General features: G+C 37.2%; 1 long non-coding RNA gene across 1 annotated transcript in view; it reads right to left on the reverse strand.

The window, feature by feature from the left end:
* Nucleotides 1-203: 203 nt before the first annotated feature.
* LOC126933195 (uncharacterized) overlaps nt 204-23,596 on the reverse strand; it is a 37,478-nt gene continuing 14,085 nt past the window's right edge. The window contains exons 2-3 of the long non-coding RNA XR_007718450.1: nt 1,139-1,344; nt 204-733 (exon numbers count right to left, since the gene is read on the reverse strand). This is a non-coding gene — a long non-coding RNA (uncharacterized LOC126933195). The remainder of the gene's footprint in view (nt 734-1,138; nt 1,345-23,596) is intronic.

Raw genomic sequence — 23,596 nt, forward strand, 5'->3', positions numbered from 1 at the left:
AGAGATAAAGCAGGCTTCTGCTCCATTTTTCTGCAGTTTCTCAGGCTCTGCTTTTCTGGGTATGTTGGTTTTCTTTTCAAATTATTTTTAATAACATAATGAATTCGTGGCTTCATTTCTTCTTATTATTCTATTTATTTTTTACCACACTATCATTAAAACTTTCCAAAAATTTTGCAGGCTTTTTTTGGCCTTTATTTATTTATTTATTTATTTATGTTGTGAATATATTTATTGAGCACTTACAATGTGCCAGACATAACACAATTCTTGTTCTTATGGAGTTCGCCGTTTCTCTCTTATTACATAAAACAGACAAGTACACACAAATCATCTCTCAAGTTTGTCAAAACAATAAGGTTCTTCAATAGACTTAAAGTTACCTAAATTCAAGTCCAAAACTTTGTCTTTGAAATCCAGTGGCCAAATTGGGTGGAAGAACCAGCCTGGTCAGTCCAAGCCATTCCTGAGAAGGGACTTGTATCAGCAGGTTTTTCTGTTCTTCAGTCCGTGCTTTGGATCCATCAATGACTAATGCTTGTGGAACTGTGTGATGAATCTTGCCAAATATCTTTGTCAAAGAAAGAGAGTGAAGCTTTAATTTTCTGTGAAATTCTGTTTTTCTTTTTGCCCAGGTGAAACACTAGGGAGGCTCCGTAAGGCATGACTCTTTGAAGAAGGCCACTATCTTTTACTGCCACGACACCATTTCTCAGAACACATCACATGGCCCCTGAGTGGTCAGAAGTCCAGAGAAAAACAAATTAAGCCCTCGTTTAATAGTAAAATTGTTGTCTGACCCTCTCAAATGGCTTTTTAGATCTCTTGCAAACTGAACCAGAAGATCTTTGGTTCAAGTTCCTGACTTAGCAATTTTGGATGTGTTATCTCACATGCAATGATCAGGTTCTTTGTGGAAGTTCTCTTTAATTCTTTGTGAAATAGGTTGTGCTTTGTTTTATTTTTCAATGCCTATTTGAAATCTGAGGAAACAAAAGCTCGGAAAGTGACTGGGTCCTTGACTTCCCAGCTCTACTACAGTTATTGGGGAACACAGTGACCCCATCCCTAATCGCTTCTTCAAGAGGTGCAAGTGACCCAGGAATTCCCCGGCCATTGCACAATGAACTTTCCATACCTTTATTGGGAATTCAATTGTGGGGAGGAAATCAAAACTTCCAAAAACATTATCAGGAGACAAAAATGAAACCCCATCTGCATTTCAATTTTCCAGTTTCTCAGTGTCAGGCACTTTGTCATGGTTTGGCTCCCACTCGTTTTCTGCTTCAACGCTCAACAAAAAGACACAGAAGTGCAGCACACCTAGAAGTCACTTGGTTAATCCTGTTGAAAGAAAGAAAGTATGAACGAATGAGCCCAGGTTTTCTCATCCTAGAGATTGCTATGAACTTCTGTCTTTAAAGATTGGTTTAATTTCAGGCCCATCTCAGAAAGAATAACCAGTTGGTGTGATGAAAAGTTTTTACATATGGGGTTTCCTTCTAGAGCTTTTATTACATTTCATTACCATTCTCCAGAGCAGACATTTTTTTTGTTTTTGTTTTTGTTTGTTTGCTTGTTTTGTTTTGTTGTTTGAGACGGAGTCTCGCTTTGTCGCCCAGGAGTGGAGCGATTTCGGCTCACTGCAAGCTTTGCCTCCCAGGTTCAGGCCATTCTCCTGCCTCAGCAGAGCGGCAGAGCAGACAATTTTAACCAAGGATTAGGAGAGCTCAAAATATCTTTAGCACGCCTCGGTTTTCCCACATTTTTGACCAAGATACAGGAAAGAGAACAAAAAGTAGGGAGAATGACTAGCCAACTCTTAATTCTTCAGGTTGGAAAGAAATGCATTTCCTGTGAGTTGGAAAAGTCCTTCTGTTCTTTACAGGTGAGTGGACAGCAGAAGTATTTTTCTTGGTATTCTAAGTAGAAGTGGCCCTGGAAGCTGCTGAATCTTGGTTTTAACCAGTCAACTGAATTTGGTTGTGTTATGGGAAGTGGACCACTAATCATGAGTGCCTCTTCCGGTATTCCATAAAATCCTCCCACTCCATTTCTTGGCACTATAGGCCCCTTGTTTTGACAGATAGCTCTTACCTAATGATACAGATAGTTGTTCCAATTTATGCATAATGTTTTTAGTGCTAAATTCATAACACACCATGTACTGTTTACAGCAGTGTATTGATAACACACACATACATATGTGTAAAGACTAATAACTTTCTATTTTGTCACTTACAACAATTTGCACTTGTTAATGATTTTTTCCCAATACTTACAATCCAGAGGTAGAGTCATTACAAATAAAGTGAGGGACTTTTGGCAAGAGAGGGTTTGCTTTTCCCCAAACTACTCTCTACCATACCCCCTGACATCCTATCTCTATCTCCCTTCCCTCATCTAAAAAAAAGAAAACCACAAAATCTCTCCTAAGGATGTTTGTCAATGATTAAAATTCTACCTTCAATGGCATATATTCCTTTGATAGACTGCATCTCTTAATGGTATATAAATTACTCTGGAGAAAGGTTAACGTTGTGATTTTGCTATTTAGCCTTTGATGTTGATGGCGAAGAATGCATAGATCATGAAGCTGCTAAATAAATCCTCACAGTGGTATTGGTGGTAGGTGAGATTGCACCAGGCAATTTTGAGTATCAAGGGAAATTTTTGTCTACTGAACACTGTGGGCAGGGTTGGCATTCAGATTGTGCTTCTTTCTTCTTGCTTGTGGCTATAGAAGGCTAGAAAAGTATTATATAATCATGAAAAGCACTTGGAACGACTCCTGGTACTATCAGCTTTGTTGAAATTTGTACTGACTTGAGTTATGTTAACTAAAGTCTAATTGTTAAAACATTTATTATCAGAATGTATTTCTTATCATGTTTATACAATTAAGAAGTGGCAAAGTTGGCCTAAGAAGCCGAATGTATCTGATTCTGGATACAAACCTTATTGTTTTGGAATCATATACATTAGGCTTCTTAGGCCAACTTTGCCACTTCTTGATCATATAAACTTCAACTCTCAGAGCCTCATTTTCAGTTAAAGTTTATTTAAGTCAAGAGTAGTCTCCTTTTATCCATGGTTTCAATTTTTGCAGTTTCAGTTAGCCCTGGTCAACCTGAAAATATTAAATGGAAAATTCCAGAATTAAACAATTCTTAAGTTTTAAATTTTGTGCCCTTCTGAGTAGCGTGATGAAATCTCATGCTGTCCCGCTCTGTCCTCCTCGAGACATGAATCCTCACCTGCACGCTGTACACACTACTTGCCTATTAGTCACTTAGTATCCGTCTTGGTTATCAGATTGACTGTCCTGGCAGCCCAGTGCTTGGACTCAAATAACCTTTATTTTACTTACTGATGGCTCCAAAGTGCAAGAGGAGGGATACTAGCAATTTGAATATGCCAAAAAGAAGGCGTCAGTTGCTTCCTTTAAGCGAAAAGATAAAAGTCGTCAATTTTAGGGAGGAAAAAAATCATATGCTGAGATTGCTAAGATGTTCTGTCTGTGAAATTGTGAAGAAGGAAAAGAAATTTCTGCCAGTTTGGTTGTCACATCACAAATTGCAGAAATTACAGCCACAGTGCATGCTAAGTGCTTGGTTAGATGGAAAAGGCATTAAACTTGTGAGTGGAAGACATGAACAGATACGTATTCCAACTGATGGCCATCAGGTGTGGTACTCTTCTAGGTTTCAGCTATCCACTGGGGTCTTGGAACTTATCCCCCATGGATTAGTGGGGGACTGTTGTACTTATTTTATAGTATTAGTGTAGTATATTGTATAGTACTTTATAGTATTACATATTAAGTAAGATAATGTGTGGTGGTTATTTAACACAGTGTAGATTTACTTAATAAAGGTAACAATGATGATAATGATGATGATAGATGAGACTTTAACAGATGCATGTCAAGGTTTTACTCTTTTCAGTTGCTATATTAGTATTAAAATAAAACCTCTTAGGTTCCTAAGTAAAGATGTTTTTGACGACATGGTAATAGAATTTTTGAACATTAATGTCTTTTGACATGGTAAGTCCAAATCTATACCTATTCCCAAGGCCCAACCTAGATCTATTATTACTAAAGATATTAATACATGCTTTGAGTTCTTTGCAATATAAGTAAGTCAAACGCTACATATCATCTTACCTCTTTCCTTGACAGTCTGTGAGCTCCTTGAGTTCCATCCTGCATACTTTTTAGACCGTGCTTCCGTTTTGACTTCAATCATTTTCATAGAATCAACCTACAGTGATTCCTTACCCTGTATGCATCCATATACCCAACCACCTATGGTTGTCTCCATCTGAATGCCCCTCCCCAGCCCACCCTTACCTTCTTGGAGCCTTTAGAATTTGGTTAGGTATCACCTCTTCTAGAAACCTTCCCTTTCATATATAGTTCAAGAGTTCCTCTTCTGAATACTTACAAGTTACATTATATACTTTGTGTAACGTGACTAGTTGGCAACACACATGCTTGATATATAATTAGTATATCATGAATAAAGTCACTTGGTCCTTTCAACCACTTCTATTTTCACACACATATGCTTCACTCATTTATATTGCACATGTCTTATAGATTACTAATTTATTTATCTATGCTTAATGCATCTTCTGAGCTTCACGCATCCTGTTTATTTTCTTGCCTTCTACAGCCGAATTGATTACTTGCAAATATGCATTACAGATTATGTATTTTTATCATTCAGTACCACCAATTTGAAATACTATCTCTTCTTGAAATTTACCCTTGACAGTTTACCCTTTGAACCTAATCCAGGTATTAAAGATTTCTAATTTAAAGGAAAAACAATTTGTTCCTTTAAGTCTCAAGGTGATTTACAGAAGTCAAGTTAAATGGCACCTTGGTTAACTACTTTAACCTCTCTAAGCTTTAGCTTCCTCTATCATAAAAGTAAGACTTTATATCAGATACATGTGAATGCTGCCATTTCAGCTTCATAGGGGCACGGGGGCATGTTCACTTTTGAATGGTTTAGCAGATCATATAGTGTGAGTATCTCTCAGGTCTAAGGATAGGTGGAGAGGGTTGAATATCTAAATCAGTACAAGGAAAAATACCCTATAAGGCTGGGCATGGCAACTCAGACCTGTAATCCCAGCACTTTGGGAAGGTGAGGAAGCAGGATCGCCTGAGTCCAGGAGTTTGAGATCACCCTGGAAACACAGTGAGACCCCCAATTTTAAAATTTTTTAAATTAAAAATTAAACTAGCCGAGCAAGGTGGCGGGTGCCTGTAGTCCCAGCTACTCGGGAGGCTGAGGCAGGAGAATGGCATAAACCCAGGAGGTGGAGCTTGCAGTGAGCTGAGATCGTGCCACTGCACTGCAGCCTGGGTGACAGAGCGAGACTCCATCTCAAAAAAAATAATAAAATAAAAATAAAATAAAAATTTAAAAAAATTAGCCAGACATGGTGGCAGGCACCTGTCATCCTAGCTACTTGGGAGGCTAAGGTGGGAGGATCCTTTGAGCCCAGGAGTTCGAGGCTGCAGTGAGCTATGGTTGTATCACTGCACTCCAGCCTGGGTGACACAGCAAGGCTCTGTCTCCAAAAAAGGAAGATACCCTATAACACAGAAAGAAATGCTTGCTGCCATGTGGAGTTGCTTTCAAACCTTTAGTGCAGTAGGCCTACCCATGCCTTTTCCATGACCAGTTAGTAAGTAAGTGGCCTGCTGCTGAATAAGGTGACCAACCATTCTGGTTTGCCCAGGAGTCTCCTGGTGTTAAGAGTGAAAATTCTGCAACCTGGGAAACCTCTCAGTCTCAGGCAAATCAGGATGGTTGTTGAACCTATTGTTTAGTCTCTGTTTCCTCAAATATAGAGGGGGAGATACAGACATATCCATCACAGCAGTTACAAGGGCTAAAAGAGGTAATGAGAGTAGAGTGCTTAACAACAATGCCTTCACTATGAAGGCCATGAACATCATGTTTCTCAACCACCAATCTAGTTTGGGGTTTCATCATCTCTGAGTAAACTTGTGCTTATTTTTATTTTATTTTACTTTATCTCATTTTTCATGGAAACACATGTAAACTGTCAGAGAATGGCAGATGGTTCCTCCTAAAAGTGCTGGTTTTTAACAAACTTAAAGGATAGAGTTTCCTCCTCTGCATATTATTATATGCAGCATTTGACTGCTAAGGGTTAAGGTTCCTCCTGTGTGTGGTGCTCATAGTTCAAATCTTTGGTGCAGTAGGCTTAGCCATGCCTTTCCCACAACCAGTTAGTAACTAAGTGACCTATGCAGATCATAGTTTCAGTCAATATCTTCCAGGCAACTGATTAACTTCCCGTAGTTCACTGTAAATCAGAATAGGCAAAATTTTCCCTACTAGCCAAATATGATGTTCAACCTAAACTTAGAGTTTCAAAACATTTCAAACAAATGCAGAGTAAAATGTTCAGTAAGTGTAGCCAGATTTGACAATTACATTTTGAATGGCTGATTACATGTTTTACAGCTGTTTAAATTTAAGTGTTTCCATTTGGATGCTTAGTTACCTTCTCCCCTGTGAGATCACCTTGACTACTCTCAGCTTTTATACCCTTCCTTGTAGCAATGACTTCTTTGGAGGAAGTCAAATCTCATTTTCGGTGGCAGAAATAAAGTGAGCAGTGAAATGTAAACAAGGTCTCTTGACTTGACAAGATGTTCAAAATCCAAAATCCCTCTTCGCAATGTAATAGCTATTGACAAAGTTTAAACATATATACTCTTAGCAATCATGTTGCACCTCATTTAATGCTGAATTATCTGCCTCTGTAAATCAAGCTGCAACATTTGTGGGCATCTATTTTCAAAGATTGTTTTAGCTTTGGAGAAGGTTTCACTGGCACTCTCATCTCCCTTTCTTTTCCCTAAATTTGAGACACTTTTGAATTTGCAAAGTAATCTATTTTCTGAAATTCTGTTTCTGGCATAGGAATGTATTTAGATAAGAGAGGGAACTGATGAAATGTGAAGAGAAAAAGAGGATTATTAATCCAGGTAACAGTTATATTGTGTTTGTCATAGGTAATTTATCATTATGTGTCATCTCGACTCTTAGAAAACAAGGGATTGCTATGCCTCAGAGGGGCATCCTCTCCAACACTCCAACTTACCTTCAGCTGGGATTGGATGACCTGTCTTAAACTTCAAGGAAAGATTAACACTTTAAAATGTCTATAGAGAATCAAACAAGGATATTGTCTAGTAGATTTTAAAGGAATAGAGATTGAGAGGCTGTTCCTAGATGGGAAGGGAAACTTACAAGTCACAAGGTCTGATACTAGGTGGGGCTCTTGCTCATTCTAGGGCCTATTCTTCTCTGCATAATTTGTCTATTGTACATGACTTGATGGCACAAATCAACAGCAATCACTTCTTGTTATTATGATGTCTCATGGTTTTGGGTGCTTACTGGACTCAGTGAGGCGGTTCTTATTGGGGTGTCTCATATGGCCGCAGGCAGTGATTGCAACATCTGGTGCTCCTTGATCACCACTCTCTATCATGAGGTCTTTCTAGCATTGCAGCTCTGGGGTGTTAGATTCCCACATGGCTCTTCAGGAGTTCAAAGGCAGACAGTTTCCAATCTACTTCTTAGTTCTTCATTATTAAACATGAACACACAGCCAAGGATCATCAGGCATTTGAGGAAACTGTCTAACACAAATGATAAAGACTAAAATAAAACAGGAAAAAAGGAACTTAGAGGAAATGGATATAATAACATATTATATAGGCTTCCTCTTTTCCAGCTACTGTTCTGAGTGCCAGCTACATTTTGCTCTCGTTTGTACCTCACAATAATGCCATGTGTTATTGTGTACTCTTATTGTTTCTATTTTACTGAGACAACTGATGAGCAGAGGTTAGATAACTTGCCCAAGGTCATAGGTACAGTCAATGGCAGTACTGATTGGCATTTAAGCTGGATGCAGAGTCTAAATTTCCAGCCAGTACACCATATACTAGAAACCATTCATGGAGTAACAGGAAAAGTTTCTGTAAGTCATACCCCCAGAAACAAAAGTAGATTTTGCACCCATGAAAAAGAACAGAATGCTGTCTAAAAGGAATAAATTTTTAAAAAAACAATACAGTAACACAAATAAGAACAGAAGAATTTAAACACAAATTTTGAGAAAGTTAGAAACTAAAATAAAAATCAAAGAGATGAAAAACAGTATAGAAAAGACAAGAATCAGAGGTTTCACATCCAATTAACCCATTTATGCAGGAGGTTGCAAATTTCTTTTGTGTGAAAAATCAGACCTTGGCGATGACCTTGAGCAGTAAGATATAAATAACTCTCACAAGCTTAGTGTTCCAATAATGGAACACTAGGCATAGATGGATTAATAGGAGTTCCACAAACAGAGAAGAGATATAACAGAGGGCATAGCATTATCAAGGAAATCATAGAATAAACATTTCTGGTACTGAAGGGCACATTCTCAGATTGAAAACGCTGATTAAGAACCTAACACAATGAATGAAGAAAGACCCACATCAAGCAAGGCTTATCATCAGGAAGCCAGAGATAAAGAAAAGACCTTAAAAGTCTCCCAGAGAGAAAAATCAGTTCTCATTACAAGGATTCAGAATCCAGATCAGATTCCACTGAACCTCTCAACAGCAGCATGGGCCCCGTTCCAGTCAGAGCACTGCCTTTAACATTCTGAGGGAAAATGATTTCCAACCTTGAATTTGGTACTGTGCCAAGCCACAATCAAGCATGAGAACAGAATAAAGATATTTTTGACATGCAGTACCTCAATATATTTACCTCTCAAATCCTACTTCTCAAGAGGCTGCTGAACGATTTGCTTCTTCACAATGAGAGGGTCAACCAAAAAAGAGGAGGACATGAAATCTAAACTATACCGGGCTGATTAAAAATGAGAAAGAATGAGAATACTCAGAAAAAAAGCAGATGACATTTCTAGTACCACAGCAGTTCAGGCTACAAAATCATTTTTGGTAAAGACTTGCAAGGGGAATAAAATTAGCCATCTGAGAGTAGGATGAACTAAGGAATCTCTGGAAAAGTTCTTGTAGAGAGACACTCTTGGGAATCTGTGTCTATTTTATAGGCAAAACACAGCAACATTTGCTCTTTCCTGCTTATCCCTCACTCACACAAGAAACCGTATTTGAGACATAGGAAAAATAATCAAAATGAAAATAAAGTTGTATCTTCAGGTCACAGGTCAAGACTGCTCTTCACTAGATATTGAGTTTTATTGTCATTTGAATGAAGAGATACAATTAGGAATAATAGAGTATCTGCCTTGGACCAGAGAAGCAAAAGGACAGACAGCCCCAGGAAGACTGTCTCCAGGAAAGGAAAAGTACTACCGATAGTTCACCTAATGTGTCTTAATTTTACTGAGAGTTTAGCAGCAGTATCAGAAGATTTGAGATTGCATGAATGATAGGCACATAGGAAACAAGAAAACAAAACAGTGCATGGCTATTTTAAAGGCTAGGAATAATGGAAATTAATATGAGAAAAGAAATGTAAATTACAAAACATGGCATTTTCCAGCTGTGATTGATAGGCACAGTGACATCAATGGAAATATTAAATATTAATTTAACCCCAAAGTCTGCTATAGAGTAAGAAGATGGAAGGAGGGACATGTATTTGTGGTGTGTGGTGAGAAGCGTGCATCAGACTGCTTAATCTTAATTTCCCATAACAGGGAAATCATTCAATAATGATATCTAAAATTGAAAAGTCAGTAAAGTGGGCAGGTAGTTTAGAAATTTGGAAATACATATAAACAAATCAAGTGTTGAAGATTCTGCTTTTGAAGTGAGGCAATGTAGCAGGCAAGCTACTTTTATTAAAAGCTCTCTAAGTGCTATTTTACTTTGTAAAAGCATGCATCTGTATATTACTCTGATAAAATTAAAAATTAAATAGAATTGAAGCGCCAATGAAATAATATTTATCAGTAGCTCCTATCTGTATCTATGATTGTGACTAGAAACTAAGAGCTGTTGCCCCGCTTGGTATGACTATGGATTTAACAGAAAACATCCTGTTGCAAGAAGCCTGAATTCCCTTGATGGAACAGACTTCTTTCCACTGAAGCACTGAAGGACACTTTTAAATTGCTCTTGCTACCTGGAGTAGTAACACACTGGTCTACAGTCAGTCATTAATTTTCAAAATAGTTCATCAGTTAAAAGAGCATCATTTTGGAGTGCCTTGAGGAAACAAAGCCAAAGGCTAAAGCATTCAGAGGGTATAGAGTGAGGTAAATCTGGTCTTTGGGGCCCCACCTAGAAGTTCCGTCTGCAGGGACAGAGCTGAACGAGATGGGGAGAGGCTTCAGGCTGAGGTGTAGCAGTGTCAGCTGAAAAGGTTGGGCACTAGAGAAAGCGTGGGGGAAGATTGGACGGCAGTATTCAAAATAATACATTTTTCTATTTCATAGGTTTGCCGTAGGCTTGTTTTGCAAAATTAAAGACCTCTATGGTTTTATCCATTTAACAAACACATTTGGATTTAAATATCTGTAGAAGTATAAGAATTATTTTTATTCACTTTGGAAAGATTTCAAAACAATAACTTCTTTTTCTAAATGTAGTGTCTCCTAAAGGTATTTGTTAACCTGATCTAAAAAAGAACGTCCTGGTACAAACAGACGTGTGGGGGGGAAAAGGACAATGCAGTTTTTTAACTCTAGTAAGAAAGGGAGACTGGTTTTTTTTTTTAGCCTACTGAAAAAATTATTAACATTATATTTGAAAACAGATTTAAGCAAGGTCTCTTGTTATCTTTCTAACCTCCTGAGTGAAACAGTAACCTTCCAGCTCATTCATACTAAAACTTCTGGGTTTCTCTACTATAGTTAACTTGTAGGTTCACAAGATTGTTCTCTCAGCAACTTCTTTGGATTGGTGCCCAACTTCATGTAACACATACCTTTTCTATTGTTAGGATATTTCAGCATCTCTAAGCTGTACTCATTTTTCTATAATCTCATAGACTTTTTTCTTAAGAAATATATCCAGTATCATCCTCATCTCTTAATCCTCTATCCCTCCTAATCACTTCCTTTACCCAAAATCTCCTTCCAAATAACCTTTGTGTAAAGTAGAAACTACCTTTAAGGATATTAAAACCATTGGTTTTAACATTGTTGAGGGAGAAGTTAAGAATACATTTCAAACATTTTAAATATCCATAGTCAGTAATCTTTGGGAATAAAACCTAAAGACATAATTAGAGAAACACACATTGGTATTTGCTATAGTGTTATTTAAAATTGAATTGAAATTACTTAAATGTCCATCAATAGTGGATTGGTAAAATATGTAAAATAGAATCTAATATGATGCAGCACTTTAAGTGGTGAGTTGGAGATCTCTCTGTCTAATCATCTACTGATTTTATAAATTTTAAAGAGTATATTGTTACTTTTAAAAGAGTATGGTATTTTAGAGGAAATAAAATGTGTCTTCTACATTCTTGGGGTCTCTGACTAGACCTAAAAGTCAAATTGACATAAGATAGATGAATAGGAGAAAAGCACATAGGTTTTATTAGAATGGTACATGTACATGGGAATCCTCACAGGAAAATGAAACCATGAAGAAGTGACCAGAGTAGAAAGCATATGTACCTTTTGGACAAAGAAATGATGAATTTGTGAAGAAATGACAAGACAAAGTGGTTTGGGTTATGGGGCAGTTAATTGTGGGGAAGTAACTAAAAGATAAAGTGGGGAAAACTAGTGGACAGTAAGAGTTATTTCAGTAAATGTGTGTATATGGATTTATTTTAGTGTTGATTCCCAGTCTCTGCTGATAAGGATGTTCTTCACTTTTTGATACAAGGAAGGCATCTTTTTCATATGAAATTTTATGGCCTGTTTTTAAATAGAAAGGGAGTGGTCAGAAAGTCCTTCTAATACCTACTGTCTCCTAAATGTCTTTTTTTTTTTGAGACAGGATCTCACTCTGTCACACAGGCTGGAGTGCAGAGGTGTAATCTTAGCTCACTGGAGCCTCCACTTCCTGAGTTCAAGCAATTCTCCAGCCTCAGCCTCCTGAGTAGCTGGGACTACAGGTAAGTTCCACCACTTCCAGCTAATTTTTGTATTTTTTTGGTAGAGATGGGGTTTTGCCATGTTAGACAGACTGGTCTCAAACTCCTGACCTCAAGTCATCACCTATGTTGGCCTCCCAGAGTGCTGAGATTAAAGGCGTGAGCCACCATGCCCAACCCCAAGTGTCTTTAAATCAAAATAATCAGTACGCCAAAGGGACATATTTTGGGGTGGCAGGTCCTGAACTCCTCCAGCATTATCCCATTTGTTTTAAAAAATGTGTATGCCTAATGTCTATCCATATAAATATCTGAAAGAATGTTCATGAACATTTTCATAGTGATATTCTTTGGGTACCTAGAAATATAGGTGGGTTGCATTGGGTTTAAACAATTTTTTAATGAATTCCCCTATTTTGTTTTGCTATAAGTAGGCATTATTTTTAATCAGAAAGAAAGAATAAGTTATTTTCATTTAAAAATACATATGGAAAATTACTCTTTAGTTTAAGTTCTCTACAAATCATTTCAATAAAGAGTTTATCCTATTCTTTATATATCTGAATTAATTATTTGGTAAAAATAGCTAAACAGCTTTCAAATCATAAAGCAATGGTCTTGGAAGCAGCTCCAAGATATTGCCCTGATCTTTGAGCAAGATAATAATTAAGTTAAATACTTTCATATATTTTTCCATGGGAATATATTTAGGGGCAGTGTTGGGAGTATAATTATAAGGCCAACCATAAATCTTAAATGGAACGAGCAATGCCTTTTGGGCAGAGGCAGTAACTGCTTTCATATACTGAGTGAATATCACTAATGAGAACATTTTATTACATGTGCACAATGGAAGTCAAAATCTCACTGTTCCATGAACACATTGTGAAACAAAGTATGCCGACTTGTCAGAAACCCTAGGAATACAAATGTGAGTTTTAAGTTTCTTAAGTAAGACAAAAGTGCAAAAGTTTTGACCGTACCATACACAACTTTCTGCTCATCAGCAGAAATTAGCACAACTTGATTAGAAAAATTGACCAGAGAGAAACTGGAATATCTAGAACCTAAAGAAAGGTTGTATTCACCTGCAAGGCTCAAACTCATTGAAATAGAAATGAAGTGGATTTCTCAGAGCTTTCAGAGTCCCTCATGTTAGTTCCTAGTTTTATCCAATTTCCTTGCCCGACAGTAAATATGGATTTCTTTTGTAAAATTTTTTACTTTTATACTAATTGCTATTGCTCTTATTAGTGAGGACAAGTAGCTTGGATTAGGTCCAATTTAAGGTCTGTGGAAATTAGTTTGGTTTCCTTCCAGACTAAGCCAATGAAAATAACTGGTTCCATTCATTTATTAGCCCAGATAAACAGAGCCAGTTTTATTCTGGGCATAATGCTTATCTGTGTGACTGACCTGCACTGAAGCAGAGGGGAAGACAGAAACCATGAAAGGCAGAAACTGAAAAGTTGGCCTCTTTTCCCAAGAGCTAATTGTGTTCCAGAGCAAAGAGAAATATTACACAGAGGAGCTGATGTTAAGAGCAATAGGCTCTCTGGTGTTTTGACCTTTGATAGGGAAAGGTCAAATTAATTACTGATTAAAGTAATTTTACAGTGTATTCTGCAAGAACAGTTTTTCTTAGTTTGTACTCAGCTTAAAGATACACAGGAATGCAAATGAATTTACTCACTAAGGTACCGCTCCCTATTTGAAAACAATACTTCTCTCTTCCCAAACTGTGTGAAACATATTTCCTTTCAAAATTAGATTACCACTTACTTTTATTTTGAGATCTTTAAAATAATTCTACAAGTTCTTGAACTATTCAGAAATGAACTTGTAATAAAACCAGGACTGGGAAATACTGGTTTATTAATTTGGGCATTAATTTCATGATTGCATATCACATAGCCTCTAACTAGCCACTATGGAACTGACCAAAAAAGGCTTATCTCTAGTAGTTATTCTTTCTTTAATTAAATAATTTTTAATAAAAATATATTAGCATGGTAAAAATCACATAATACAAAGGACAATGAAAAGTGTGCCTGCTGCTTAGTCCAGATTCCCATCCAGAAATAATCACTATATGTACTTTCTTGCTGATCTTTTCAGAAATGTTCCATGCATACATAGCATTCACGTGTACTAAATGAATATATAAAGCACAGAAAAATATTTATGTCTCACCAATGGAAATCTTCCTTGTACCTATTCTGTACTTTTCTTTCTCTCTTTATTTTGTTTGTATTTGTGTTTTAATTTAAAAACATGTCCTGGAGATCATTCCAAATAAGCTCATATAAATCTATATTATTCTTTTTAATGACTGAATAATATTAATTATATGGATATATCATAATTTAACTAGTTCTCTACTGAAGGATAGTTTGGCTGTTATCTGCTTTTTTTCCCTGCAAACAATGCTTCAAAAAACAATAAACATTCAGATATATATGTCTTTGCACATATGTATAAGTATGCACACATAGAATAAAATTCTAGAAGTGAAATTGCTCGGTCAAAATTTCTCTGCTTCATTTTAAAAGCTCCCTGCGTAATAAACTTTACAAAATTTTGTCTTCATTGGAATAACTTCACAATGAAAACATTAAAAAGCCAAAAAGCTAACTATATAAGATAGAAACAGTGATGGGCATTGATTTAAGGTCAATAATATACTCATTTTTGCATGTTCAGTGTATTTTTAAAAAATCAGCATATTGATGCAGCTAAACCAAAGAGAAAGGCTCTCCACAAGCTTATGCCCCTTTAAAACACGTGCAACTTTCAGTTCCTGAAAGAATTTGCCACCAAGTTGTGAAGAAGATACCTTCTAGAGCATTTAAAATTAAATTCTCTAGTAATTCAGTTGAGATCTGCAAGTCTCTATTGCCTGCCCACTCTTTACTAAGCCCACATAAACTGAAAAAAAAAAAAAGGATTCTCTACTATTCATGTATTGTAGGGACATGGGAGTGAGAGAAAGCAACTCAACAAAGAGTTTAATGAAAGAACCGTATTTGGGGCCTATTTTCACTGTAACTTGGAAAATTATTTATCATATTTCTCATATAACATAATTTTGATATGAGGTGATTTCTATTATATCACTTATCATGGGACAAAGCTACGTTATATAACAGGTGATATAAGGAAAGTCATATTTTTCTAGGACATTGTAAATATCAACAAATGTATTTTGAAGGAAAAAAGGAAGGAGAAAGGTAAGGACAAAATGACACTAAAAACAAAAACAGTCTCCAGCACGCATCATCCAAAAATATTTCCTTCATGTCTTATTCATCTTTGTGTCTCCATTGCTCATGTGATGTACCCAAGTACACATCTTATAATCCCATCTCTCTTGACTGCTTTGTCTTTTTCTGTAACATGTACACACACAGACACACACAGAAACACAGACACACACACACACACACACACCTTTTGCCTTTTCACCCTTCTATGCCTTTGCAACCATTGTTGGTTTCATCAGGAATGCCTTCCCTGCACTAATCCACCTAGCAATAGTCTACCTAATCTTGCATTGCTGACTCAAGGATCATTACCTCTCCTTTCAATCTGGAAGGTACACCCATGTCTTCCTCTAGGATCACATGCTCCTGGGGGATATCTCTTCATTTGTTTAAGAGATGGGGTCTTGCTATCATGCCCAGGCCATGATGAGGAGGCCATGTCTCAATTATAGCTTTTTTTTCTTCCTGATCCCTTATTCTTCTGAACTATCAATTGGACATATCTGATCTTTCTTGCAATGTTTATTACATACCATCTTTATTATGATTACTTGTGAATGTCACTTATGACTAGGCTATAATTTCTTTCATGTCTTCCCTAAAAATACAAGGAACATTCATATTTCTTACATTGTTTAACACAGTGCACTATAATAAAAAAAATAGCATCTACTATCCGGGTAATATGGCAATGTAATGGCTTATATTGCATCACTAAACACTTGGTAATAATAGCAAATGGTTATAGGGCTTACCATGTGTAGTCACTTATTAAAGTACTTTATATCATTAACCTATCTGTTTAACTTACAACTACTGAGGGGTCAGTTTGCTATTATCATTTCTATTTTCAGATGTGGAAACTGAGGCACTGACAAATTCAGTAATTTGCCTAAGTTTAATAGCTAAGTGTTAGCACCAGTCTTCAAACTGAGGCAGTTTGGCTTCAGAGTCCATGCTCTAAGTTGTTATACAAGACTGCCTTGAGGCTTGAGGAGATGTATACCTCAACGCTTTGGGCTAAACATCACAATTCCTATTTTAGAGTGGAGGCTTAGAGAAGCAAAATAACTTATTCACAGTCACCACAGCTCATTGGTGAAGATGGGTTCAAAATTATTTTTAACTCTCAAATCCATACATTTTCTACTGCCTGTGCTTCAACTGGAATCAAAGTTCTACTTCTCCCTCGGGCATGACTCACGTCTCAATTTGTATTTTTCAGCAGAAGTTTTTGCCTGCCCAGCATGTTTCCCCCAAGCACACTGTTATTTCTTCAAGGATCTATCCCTCTCACTCTCAGTCCACAGAGGCAGCACAAGATTTCTATTGCCCTTATGTTTACATGTCTTCTCCCCGGCAGGATTTGAAGCTCCTGAGAACAAGGATTACTTCCAACTTCTTCCTTGTTCTCCTTCCTTCCTTCTCCTCCTCCTCCTTCTCCTTCATTAAGTTGAATCTTATGCATGACACATAGTAGGAGTTGAAAATATTCATTGAATGAATTGCTTGCATATGGTACTTGCTTACTCAATGTTTGTGGGATCGAGCTATTTGTCAAATTCCATAGCAAATAAAATGGGGTTCACCAAAATGTTAGAATGTCAGTAGGCAGAGAGAGATTAAGTATCATAGATGCCCCAGGAATCCTCTACTTCTTTGTACCATTCAAGGACAAGAGTATTTGAGGCACTGGAGATTTCTGAGGCAGTTTTTATGGGAGGGACCATGTAGAATACTTAAGCATAATTAACCTGTTAGTCATAAGGGAGTGACCATACTGACAGATTCCACTTCTTAAAAGGGGGAAAAACACAACATTCTCCGGATAGGGCAGTAAAGGGATTATGATACCTATCTCAATGGCAAAAGTCAAGTAATTCCTATGCAGTCTTGGACTAAATCAGATTAAGACATTTAGAGTTTCTAAATAGTAAAGAAGATTACAATGTCCATCCACCTTCTATCCTTCCAAAAACATAGTTAAAAACAAACAAACAAACCAAACAAAATGAACTCTAAGTCAAAAATAAATATAACAAAGTCCTGTGAAATTCCAAATTTTTCCACTGATAACTGTTTAAAGAAGCATCAAATATCTATTTTTTTCCCCAAAAAAATGTTTATAGGAACCTTCCCTGCTGTGTCCTAAATATGTTCTTGATTTTTCTTTTGCATAGTTTTGTGCTGACTCTAAGATGAAGAGCAATGGTGATGTAAGTGCTGACACAGTCGTGAAAGGTGGCCTCTCAGATTATGTCCTCTGTTGCTGCACAGAGACCCTGACTTCAGACTTACTGGTCTACATGGATTCTCTGTTTCTAGAATTCTATTCTATTCTATTCTATTCTATTCTATTCTATTCTATAAGACATTCACTTTCCTTGTTCGAAAACCACCATTTATTTCCCATTATCCACAACAATATTGCCCTGAGTATTTTCTGAAGAAAGCAGTCGTAATATTCCTAATATTCCTAATTTTACACTGCATCTGCAGTACAGAAAAAGTGCTTTGAGGTCACTCATATATGGGCCACTCTATCTCATTAATTGGGGATATCAGATTACACTTATTATCATATAAAGGCCCTAATGGGTAAAGAAGGTGAAAGAAGGGAGGAAAAGAAGGGAGGGATGGAGGGAGGGAGGCAGAGGGAGGGAGAGAAAGGAGGGGGCAAGGAGAGAAGGAGGGAGGAAGGGGAGGAGAGGAAGAAAAGGAAGGAAGGAAGGAAGGAAGGAAGGAAAGAAGGAAGGAAAGAAAAAGCAAAGCAAGCGAAGCCCGTAGACAGAACCTAGATGGCCCATGCATCCACAGAACAAATATGCAGAAGACCAAGGACCCAGTTTCCTCTTCTTCAGAGCAGGTTAGCATTTGTTTCAGCAGCCACACTAGCAAACATAGATAATCCAACAGCCAGAGAAAAATCCGCTTCCTTGTTACTCTAGTTTGGAATTGGGCTTTGGATGTCTCTGTCTCCTTCTGCTTCTTTATTATTATTATTATTATTATTTTGATGTAAACATCTCCATGCCATGCTAGCCAACACCTACTCATCATTTGGTATTTCCTCTTTTGCTTTCCTAGAAAGAATCTTGGGCCCATCCTCCTCTGTCTGCCCCAACTTCCCAAGCATCAGAATACCTAATCACATAGTCATATAGCCATCTTTCTCCCTCTAATATCAAGTGTGAACTCCCTCAATTTTAGTTCTTCGATGGGAATTTGCTAACTCTCAAACCATTCTGTCTTACGTGTAATAGAGTAACGCGTTGTGTTTGTTTTGCGTACATTTACAGAGGCCTTAAAAGAGACAGTATCTTAGCTGATTTTTCACAATAACCCCATAATCGAGGCATTTGAAAAACTGAGTCCTTTTATTCCAAGACCAAAACCCTTTTTACTCAGCCATTGTCTCATCTCAGGTTATTATACTCACATCATTCATTTGTCATTTTAGAGTAGTGATTAAAGCACAACTGTGCCTTAGTAAGTTTTATTTTTTCTTAACCAATCTAAGCTTCCATTTCCTCATTTGTAAACTTAGGTTAACAATAGTACCTATATCATGGGCACCGGGTTCTTGGACAACACCTTGAAAGATACTGGTCAAGCTCGGATGATGCTGACTCGAGGATGAAACATTTCAGGAGGAGAGAAGGACATCTGGGAGCAAGGAGGGAGCTATGCATAACCATGGTAAACCCAGGGATGCTAGAGGACCTAGTCCTTGAGTAAGACCAGAAATAGCTCTGAGTGCTAGGACCCCAGTATGGTAACAAAAGAAGACATTGATTGAGTCCCACTGTTGTCATTTAGTCCTCTCAACAATCACATGAGAAAGATAACTATTATTATCTGTATCTCATTAGATGAGGAAATAAGAGCTCAGGATTAATTAATTTGTCAAACGTCCTATAGGTAGTACTGAGTGGAATCAGGGTTTGATCCTAGACTGGTTATTTCCAAAGTCCACATTCTGAGCCAGTCCTATGAAAAAATAGTAGGTTTGAGGAGTTTTGTCAATACAACTATGTATATATATTGCTAAGTTACCTAAAGAATAGTCAGGGATGTGACATTTGCCCTCTGGAAGTGCTCAAACATCTCTACATTCTAATATATAACAGGCAAATTGCCTGCGCATTTGTGAAAAGCCTAACGATTTAAGCTACTAAAAAATTTGGAGACTGATTAGATGAGATATTGTTAAGGAAAGCTTTTTTTTTTGTCTAGAAGGCTCAGCCACATACCCAAACCCATCAACCTAAAGAAAAGTATGTCAAGGGACCACTTCCTTTGGAGACTAGACCAACAATTCTCTCACCAGTTGACTCAAGACAGCTTAAAAGGCTCTGAAGAGAATGTCATGTAAGATCACTAGATACAGGGAACAGGTCAGTGGAGGAATTGCAGCCAATTAGACTAGAAGAAAGACAGCTTGAAGAAAACATGGCTAAGGATTCCTAACATTTGTAGAGCTGGTAAAGAGAAAAGGCAATGGGGAAGGAGGGATATTAGTTGAAAAAGGATTTGACTCAATAACTATGTGGTACATTGCACTGTTATTCCAGATATTTACTGCTGTTCTCTGGGTTGTCTTGCTCTTGTCCTTCTCTCTAATGGGCAGTAAACGATTCTCCAGGACCTCTTTTCCTCTGCCATGAGATCAGAAATGTCCCAGAGAGGGGCTTCTCCCTCAGCCAGGATCCCATATGGATATCAATATATACCGGAGCCAAGCTGATTTGATAGGCACATAATGTTAGCAAAAAAAAAAAAAAAAAAAAAAAAAAAAAAAGCCTCTGTTGTATTAGAGTTGACTTTTAGGGCTATTTGTTACTGCAGAACAGCTTAGCTATCCTGACTGGTGAAATAAGAAAGCATGCTCTAAAGTCGCAGTTGTTTAAGCATGGAAAGGACTACTTGAGGAAGTATTAGGTTCCATGGACTGGAAGTATTCGATATAGCTATACGACCAGTTTGAATGGAGAATGTTAAAAGAAAGAAAGAAAAAAAAAACGTCCTGGAGAGAGGTGGATTGAAATCTTGCGGGGAGTAGTTGGATCTTAATCTATTTTCCATACGTGAGAGTCTATACTATGTTAATGGAAGATAAAAGTAGGTACAAACTGAACAAGACAAATTGTGTGGATCCATGCTTTCAACTCACTTGAAGAAGACGAACACAGAGACATTAGGGTAGATTAATATCAATTTGTGGTTACTGAAACATATCGTTGTTTGAGAACAGGCTTCTGCAATGTAACTAAAAGGAGAGTTAAATATTTATATGGTTTGAGATTAACCATAAAAGACCTTCAGTGGAGGATTAGAACACAAGAATAGCTAGGGAAAGTGCAATCTGGTCACTACCATGATGAGTCTCTCCTCAGAATGCTGCTAACTGTTAGTTGTGCAGTGCCAACCCACATGCTTGGCCAGAGATCAGAGAAGACAGGGTCACGGGGTGGGATACCACTATTCCATCACATCCACAGTGCCCAGAGAAATATCTGGGTAGTGTTCACTCTTCTTCTCTCTCCTCTTTCCTGTTTATAGCCTTCATAATCCTGAGCTTTCACCCCTTCTTCCCTTTTATTCACCTCTCACTCTTAACTTCATCTCTCTTAATAATCTAATGTCTCATTATTTTCTCATCTGTCAATGATCTGACCTTATTTCCGTCGATTCATCTACATAAGTCACCAGTGAGAAAGCTAGGAATGAAAAAGCGTAAAAACAAAGCAGAATTATAAAAGAAGGGAAGATTTCATTCACAAAATGAATTAATCAGCATGTTATGGTATGTGTACTATGTGCCAGCATGACTTGGGGAGAAAAAGAGATCTTGTCCAAACTTCAGCTCCATTGCTTATGCCCTGGGTGGCCTTGAATGAATTACTTAGCCTCTCAGTGTTCACAGTTTTCTAACACTTAAGATGAGGCTAATAACTACCTAGCAGCGTTGTTGTGAAGATTAAAGTATGTTATACCATTATTACGTAATAGGCAACAGATAAAAGGTTTCTATTATAGATTATATAACATTTTAGTTCAATTTGAATCTGTATTCACCACTTCTTATTTCAGTTTAAATGCATTAAAAGCTGGGACCATTTTCTGTTGGTTTTTTTTCAGCGTCTACAATTTTGCGGGGCATAGGAAGGTTTAATACGTATTCTAATACATGGAGCAAAAATTGACTTCTGGGAATATTCTATATTATTTTTAACATAGAAATAAATAATGGTCTAAACATTTATGTTCCCCCAAATTTATATGTTGAAGCCCTAACCTCTAGTGTGATGGTATTTGAATGTGGAACCTTTGCGGGGGTGCTCAGGTTTAGATCAGGACATGAGGATGAAGTCCCCATGATGGGATTAGTGTCCTTATAAGAAGAGAAGAGAGGCCAGAGAACTCTCTCTCCACCATGCAAGGACACTAAGAGGAGATCATTTAAACCACCTAGTTCATCATATTTTGCTACAGTAGCCTAAGATGACCATGAATATGTATATTTATAATCTCTCTCTAGTTTTGTGCTCAAATAGCACCCCTCATATTAGAAAAATTGAGTGAAATTTGGGGATACTGCCTTAGTGTATAGAATTTGTAGTGTCAAACATTTTTCTTATGGTCTGAGTTCTATACACAAAGAAGAGAACAGGCACAATCCCAGCCTTTAAGAATTTTACATTCAAATGAACTAGGGCATTTAGGCAGATCCTTTCTGTCCCCTACCAAATATTCATTCCTCTGCATCCTTTACTACTAGAATTTAAGATTTTGTTTGAATTGTCAATATGCCTTTTCCTAGGCAATGTCTCACAATGGTGCCAAAAATGAGAATCTTGTTTTCTGCTTTTCTACTCTTTGAAATTTGTGGCCTTGAGATGTAAGGAGTCGCTAAGAGAGCTTCCGGGAAACCTTTTGCTTTTCTGACAAAAGAGACAAAGATAGAGCTGGCAGCCCCTCCCTCCATCCTGCCCTCGCTGGAGCACTCAAGTATTAGTGGGCAATAGCAGCCATTTTGTGACCCTGATATGACACCTACCAGGAAGGAAACCCAACACGTTGAAGATAGTGAACAGAAATATAAAAAGACAAGACAGTTATTGATTATATTGTTGAATAACTGAAAGAAAGGCAGCAACCACCTACTTCTTGACTTGTTACATGAGAAAATAAACCTATATTTCAGTCACTATGTTATATACTTCAAATCAAAACCAAATACATTTTCAATAAATACCAGATAAAAGGAAAATGTATAGCAGAATTTCTGCTGCTGTGAATTCAGGACAAGTAAACAATAGGGCGAAATATCATTTGCATGGAAACAATGAAAAAGGGGAACATTTTTCTGAGATGCTTTTTCTTTTGTTGTTGTTTGTTTGTTTGTTTTTGAGATGGAGCCTCACTGTGCCACCCAGTTTAGAGTGCAGTGGTGCCATCTTGGTTCACTGCAGTCTCCGCCTCTCAGGTTCAAGCAATTCTCCTGCCTCAGCCTCCCAAGTAGCTGGGATTACAGGCATGCACTACCATGCTTGTCTAATTTTTGTATTTTTAGTGGAGACGGGGTTTCACTATGTTGGCCAGGCTGGTCTAGAACTCCTGACCTCAAGTGATGGTGCTTGCCTCCTCCTCCCAAAGTGCTGGGATTACAGGAATGAGCCACCGCACCAGCCCTGAGAAGCTTTTTATATTATAAAGACCCCATTTATGTGAGCAAATATAATCTTCACTGTGCTAAGAAATGATAAGTAGAGAACAGCTGTCAGTGGTATTTTATTTAAAAAAATTGATTTTCAATATTTAGAATATTCTTAAAGTAGATATATTAGGGAACATAAAACTTTATATTTTAATCTTAAAAGGAGAAGAAAAAATATATATAATACATACATTTCAAAACATAAATAGGGAATGCCTGATGGATATGGCTATCTGATGATGAAAGAAAGTTATTTTAGGGAAACTTTTTATAGTAAATATTAGTTATGTGACGTTGGCAATTAACACAGTTTTTACCAGCTGTCGCCACATTTGTCAATATCATGTGTTGCAATGCTTAAAGGAAACTAAGCATCAATATATTATATTTAAATTTTTTTTAAATTTGGCTGTAGTCTGATTTCTTATTTCTAACTAGTCACCCCCTTACGCTCATATCAGTTTATGTCAACCATGCGAATTTGATTGTTTTGGAGTGCTTACCTTACT

This window comes from Macaca thibetana, chromosome 12, assembly GCF_024542745.1.
Source record: "Macaca thibetana thibetana isolate TM-01 chromosome 12, ASM2454274v1, whole genome shotgun sequence".
Classification (NCBI taxonomy): domain Eukaryota; kingdom Metazoa; phylum Chordata; class Mammalia; order Primates; family Cercopithecidae; genus Macaca; species Macaca thibetana.